The sequence below is a fragment of the Triticum aestivum genome, chromosome 4B (assembly GCF_018294505.1).
Source record: "Triticum aestivum cultivar Chinese Spring chromosome 4B, IWGSC CS RefSeq v2.1, whole genome shotgun sequence".
In the NCBI taxonomy this organism is placed as follows: Eukaryota; Viridiplantae; Streptophyta; class Magnoliopsida; order Poales; family Poaceae; genus Triticum; species Triticum aestivum.
In genome coordinates, this window is record NC_057804.1 from 464,372,083 (window position 1) to 464,378,799 (window position 6,717).

The window sequence follows — 6,717 nt, forward strand, 5'->3', positions numbered from 1 at the left end:
CTCCTGCGGGCTCGCGGCGGCGCGGGGAAGTGGGCGTGGGGCTCGGCAAATCAGGAGCCGACACGTGGCGCGGAGAGGGCGGAGAACATGTCCGGTTGCCGGGCGGACATGTCCGGCGGCGCGGAAGGGATGGATCTAGGGTTTCAGGGGGATTAGACCGCGAATTTGGAAGGGGGTGGCACTTTCATAGGCAGAGGGAGCTAGGAGAGTCCAAATGGAGCACGGTTTTCGCCCACACGATCGTGATCGAATGACCGAGAGCATGGAGGGGAGTTTGCTGGGTTTTGGGCCACTTTGGAAGGGGTGTTGGGCTGCAAACAAAAGAGGCTTTTGTGGTTACCCGGTTAACCGTTGGAGTATCAAATGACCTCCAAATGGCACGAAACTTGATAGGCGGTCTATCGGTGTTATACCAAGGCCGCTTGGCAAACCTCGGGCCATTCCGAGAAAGTTTAACACCCACTCACAACAGGAGGCAAAAGGGGAACGCCGGAGGGCATAGGAGTGCCGGATTGCAGAACGGACAACGGGGAATATGCTCGGATGCATGAGACGAACACGTATGCAAAATGAGATGCACATGATGACATGATAAAATGCAACACGCAAGCAAATGACATGGCAATGACGATGAATAACTGGCAGACACCTGGCGCATCGAATCCGGGGCGTTACAACACTCCTCCACTAACAAGAGATCTCGTCCCGAGATCTTAGGACCGAGACGGAAGGGAAAAGGGATGACGTGAAACAAGAACTGAAGAGAAGAAGCAAAGAATCGAGAGCACTCGAGAAAAAGAGAGGAACGACGAGAATGACGAGAATCGAAAGTTCACGGAATCAGATAGACTATGAAACAACACTAGATAGAACGAGATAAGAAACAAATAAGACTGAAAGGATTTAGGCAGCACTCCGGCTGAACATGGAAGAATAGAACAAGAACTTCACAAGACGGGATGGCACTTGATGAGATGAACAACGCAAAGCCTCTGGAAGAATTGAAACAGAAATGAAAAAAACTTAGAAGGAAAGGTTGAACGGAGTTGTTGAGAAAATCAACAACGAAAGAATAAACTTGTTGTGGACTTATGGAAAACATCTCAAAATTCTGAGGTGATCACCGACCACAAGTGGTAAAATTGAATAGCTGAGAAGGACAAAGAAATGCAAAACTCCACTTCAGAAGAAAATGAAGAATTATTTGCTCTTCAAGACGCGGGAAGAAAAGATACTTGAGCTCCACCAATGAAATCTTGATGAACTCTTGAAGAATGAATTGAATCATGAAGAACCATCGTGAAGAACTCCAGTAACAAGAGGATGACGAGATAAAATGAAGGATGAAAGAATAAGATGAGCCTTGCGATGATTTAGATGGAGGTTCCGACGAGATGGCCGAGGAAATTCGAACTCGGGGAAAAGAAAAGATGGAGAACACTTGGAACTAGAATTTATTCATCAAGAACAAACTCCGAAGGAAGGGATTAATCACTTGGATGAAATAAGAATAAGATTTATTGTATGCTTAACCTTCATCAAATTAAATTGATGACAAGCAATGGATTTACATACTACTTATTCTTGTTGAAAAAGAATTGAGTAGTGACATATCACAAACTTGAGAAGGTCTTCATGAACCACCGGTAGGATTGAAAGAAGGAATGGATTGATACGATAACAAAGGAAACAGAATCTGAATGAACCACTGTAAGAATTCGAAAATGACTGATGCAAAGGACGGAATCACCGGGAAGAATTAGAAGAACAAATATCCTTGAGGGAATTAGATGCAAAAGAACAAAGAGATAACAAGCTGATTAAAGAACATTTGAGCGAAGCACCGAGATAATTGGATAACGGTAGCTGAAATGTTAGGACAAAGAATTCTTCTGGAACGATGGCCTCCGGTGAAAAGAAAAAGAAATCAACTCCTGACAAACTCCGGATGGATAAGAAAAGAATATCTGACAATTGGAATAATTCGTGAGGATGGCATGAAGCTAGACCCACGAATCTTCAGAAGAACGGGAAAGATTTAGAGGAAGAAACTCTTCTTTGATCTTCAAAGCTGAGAAAGACGACGAGAAACACCACCGAAATTACTGAGATACTTCGGTAGAATGACAAGCGAAGAGGTTGAGCCAACAATGAAAAGAGTTTGAAAACGATCTTGGAAAGGCATCTGACTGATGAAATTCATACTTACGTCACACTTGAAAAGTATTGAGAATAACTCCGGGGAATAATTAGAAGAGTCAGGTAAGATCCTGGGAAAAGACCTGTGGGTTAGGGCTCACTGAAGAGATAACACCGTTTGAAAGGGATGTCGAACAGATAGATGAAGCACCAGAACAATTGAGATATTTGAATGAGGTAACAACCTCGAATTAATTCGAACACGGACGAATCTCCTGAGATGTCTTGAACACTCCGGAAGGATAAACTGACGAGAGGCGAACGAGCAAAGAAAACACTTGAGCTGAGGGAAAGAATATAATCACTACCGAAAACTGGAATTGAATCCACCGGAGAAGAAAAAGAGATGAAGAATGTCCACCGAGATGAGAATTCACCGATTGAAATAATTGAGGGAAGACTGAAGAGGCTCCGCATAAATGAAATAGATGGTTGAAACAGACTCAGGCTCCGGGAAGAAAAAGGGTGGGAGGGCGGGAAAAACAAAGGCAACCTGGAAGGGGAAACGACGAATATCTTGAAGAGAAAACACCGGTTGAAATCATTGAGGACAAAAAAGCAAAAACTTCGCACGAGTAGGATGGATACTCGATTACGGACTCCGGTTCCGAGAAGAAGAAGGGTGGGCGGGTGGGAAAGAAAACAACTGAGGATTGAACTCAAGGATGAAGAGGCTCGAGTCAACTTGACGAGAAATGCACCGGATAAAAAGAGCTGAGAAACAACGATCGGAAAACCAACTACGTGAACCTAAAGAGAAATTTGAAGGGGAAGAGGAGTGATTCAAAACACCTACGTCAAGATTCCTTACCAGAGCGACAAAGGGGCTGAGGAGTAAAAAGAATTCCTACTCTCCGATATAACTAGACTCCGAAAAATAGTTTTTTTCTAGACTCAAAAACGACCAAACTACACGATCAATCAAGGGGGCTCCTAAGGTCGGTCGAGGCTCTGATACCAACTTGTCACGCCCAATATGTGACCCTATCCAAAAGGAACTCGAAGGTCCCACCAAGGATAGACCCACATATTGAAACGCTTTTGCAAGGTGGATATCATTACATCAACATTACATAATAGATGGGGATACATAAAAGAGGCATACAATGCCACACGAATACAACATCACAATATATAAGAGCATCATCCGACTACGGATGAAACACAAACAGAAACCCAACTGACATCCACCCTGCTAGCCCAGGCTCCCGACCTGGAACCTATCCCCTGATCGAAGAAGCAGAAGAAGAACTCAACGCAAGCAAGCATCGCTCTCGCGTCATGATCATCGCATAACCTGTACCTGCAACTGTTGTTGTAGTAATCTATGAGCCACGAGGACTCAGCAATCCCATTACCATGGGTATCAAGACTAGCAAAGCTTAATGGGAAAGGAAGGGGTAAAGTGGAGAGGTTGCAGCAGCGACTAAGCATATATGGTGGCTAACATACACAAATAAGAGCGAGAAGAGAGCAAATGGAACGGTCGTGAAGCTAGCAATGATCAAGAAGTGATCCTGAACTCCTACTTACGTCAAACATAACCCAGAAACCGTGTTCACTTCCCGGACTCTGCCGAAAAGAGACCATCACGGCTACACACGCGGTTGATGCGTTTTAATTCGGATCTGGTGTCAAGTTATCTACAACCGGACATTAACAAATTCCCATCTGCCTATAACCGCAGACACGACTTTCGAAAGATTATACCCTGCAGGGGTGTCCCAACTTAGCCCATGATAAGCTCTCGCGATCAACGAAGGATATACCTTCTCCCAGGAAGACCCGATCAGACTCGGAATCCCGGTTTACAAGACATTTTGACAATGGTAAAAAAAGACCAGCAAAGCCTCCCGCTGTGCCGACAAATCCCGATAGGAGCTGCACATATCTCGTTCTCAGGGCACACCGGATGAGCCAGACGTCGGGTTGGCATAGACCCTGGTTGCCCAGGGGGCGCCGGACATCGCTCGGTTTGGACCAACACTTAGACAAGCATTGGCCCGGGGGGGCTAAAATAAGGATGACCCTCGGGTTGGCCGACCCAAGGGAAAGGTATAGGTGGTGGTGAGGCAAATGGTAAAACCAAGGTTGGGCCTTGCTGGAGGAGTTTTATTCAAAGCGAACTGTCAAGGGGGTTCCATAAATCACCCGACCGCGGAAGGAACGCAAAATCCGGGAACATAACACCGGTATGACGGAAACTAGGGAGGCAAGAGTGGAACAAAACACCAGGCAAAAGGCCGAGCCTTCCACCCTTTACCAAATATATAGATGCATTAATAATATAAGAGATATTGTGATATCCCAACAAAATCCTGTCCACCATGGAGAAATCTTCAACTTCACCTGCAACTAGCAACACTATTAGAGGGGCTGAGCAAAAGCGGTAACATAGCCAAACAACGGTTTGCATAGGAAAGGTGTCAAGGTTAGAGGTTCATGGCAATATGGGAGGCTTGATGAGCAAAAGATAGGTAGCGCAGCAAAGCGATAAAACGAAGCAACTAGCATAGCTATGATAGTAGTGAGATCCAGGGTAGCGATCATCTTGCCTGGAATCCTGCAAGGAAGAAGAACGAGTCCATGAAGAAGATGAAGCCACGAAGACGAACCAAGTGTAGACGAACGAATCCTCACGATCGCAACGAAACAGGAACTATCGAAAAGAAGCACACAACATAGTAAACACACCACTCATAGACAAGACATGATGCACAACAAGCATGATGCATGACAAGGCTACATGAAGCTACTCATGGCTAGAGATGATGCAAACAAGAGCAACACATCAAGGCAAGTTTAAATGAGGCCAGGAACAACATATAACAATTCCGGTAAGTCCTCATATGCAAATTTCGAAGTTGGTCCAGATCTGAATAAACCTTATGTTCAAGTTGTTAAACAGCAAGTTAAGATGCACAAAGATGATCTACACGAGATTCTAGTCAAGTTACATATAAAGTTCATTTAGTTCGGAGCTACGGCCTAGAAGATATGAGCAAAACGAGTTAAACATGGCACTACTGCAAAATGCATTCAAACATCAAGCAAACACACCAAAACAAGGATGCAACATTATAATATGAAGCTACATGCAATTCTAAGCAAGTTTCATATAGAGCACACTCAAAACGGAGCAACGATTCAACACACACACACTATACAAGTTAATAGCAACAATCTGTCCAAAACAGCAACTAGGCATATTGCAAGCAACAAAACAACATGCTACAGGACCTCAACAAGAAAACAAAAGGCATGGGCATGATGTACAGGTAAGGGATAACAAAACATGAACACTGAGCTATCTCCAGAAATCACTAGAACATGCTCAAACACACATGGCAAGATTGCAAGTAATAACAATCCAGACTTTGCAGAAAATAACATCAGTTTGCAATGTTTAGAGCTATCAAACAACATGTTACAGGAACTTATCATGGCAAACAAAGGCATGGCATGAATATACTAAATGCATAGATCAAAATACCCTACTGACCATGAGCCAAAAAGGATCAGAAAATATGATGGCACCCACGTAAACATGGCAAGTTATAATACAGATTCAAACATGGCAGAAACAGAATTATGAAGGCATGTAGATGAGCTTGTGCAACTCACTACAGAGCAAAACATGGCATGGCAAGGCAACCAACAGTAAGAAGGCATGTTTGTGAAGCTAATCATGGCAAGAGCAAGTTCATAGCATGCAAGGATCAACTACAACAACCTTGGCAAAATTGAATAACATGTAAACAATCTGCCAGGAAACATTTTGAAGCAAAAGTATAGCACGAAAATGACATGCTAGACTACTCCATAATTGCCAACAGGGGCATAAATGGATAGATAATAACCATATGTTCAAAACATCCTTACTGAAGTATCTCAAAATATGCATGGATCTCTCTGTAGCATCAAGTTTACATGGCATCAAAATAACAGCAGAACAGGGACTAAAATCAGCAACATCACGATGCCTAGTTTGCATGCTTGTGCTAGTCACCACATTGATCAAAAAAATACAGGGTAATCACCTCTGTAAAGAAGACATAGCATAGATCAACCTCATAGGATGCACACATCAATCATGGCAAAAATGACAAAAGAGCATGTTCTGTTAACAGATAGCAGACAACATCATGAAGAACTCTTGCAACAATGATTCAGGCATTTAGATGACCTCAAATGAATATGATGCAATGGAATGAAATGATGTACTCATTGAGACGAACAATTTGACATATTACACGCACAAAACGGAGCTACGGATGCAGAGATACAACAGGTCAAACATGGCACGATAATGCAAAAACTTCGGGGACTTGGTGAAAATCTCACCCTCCGGATCAGATCTAGGTTATGCACGGATGTCGATGCAGTGCCGGAGAAGATCGCCGGAGAGGCTGCAGGAGAGGAGGGAGATGGCCGGAGTGGAGGGAGGCGGCGGCCGAGCTCGGGGTCGCCGGATCCGGCCATCCCGTGGCCGGATCTGGCCGGAGACGGTGAAGAGGA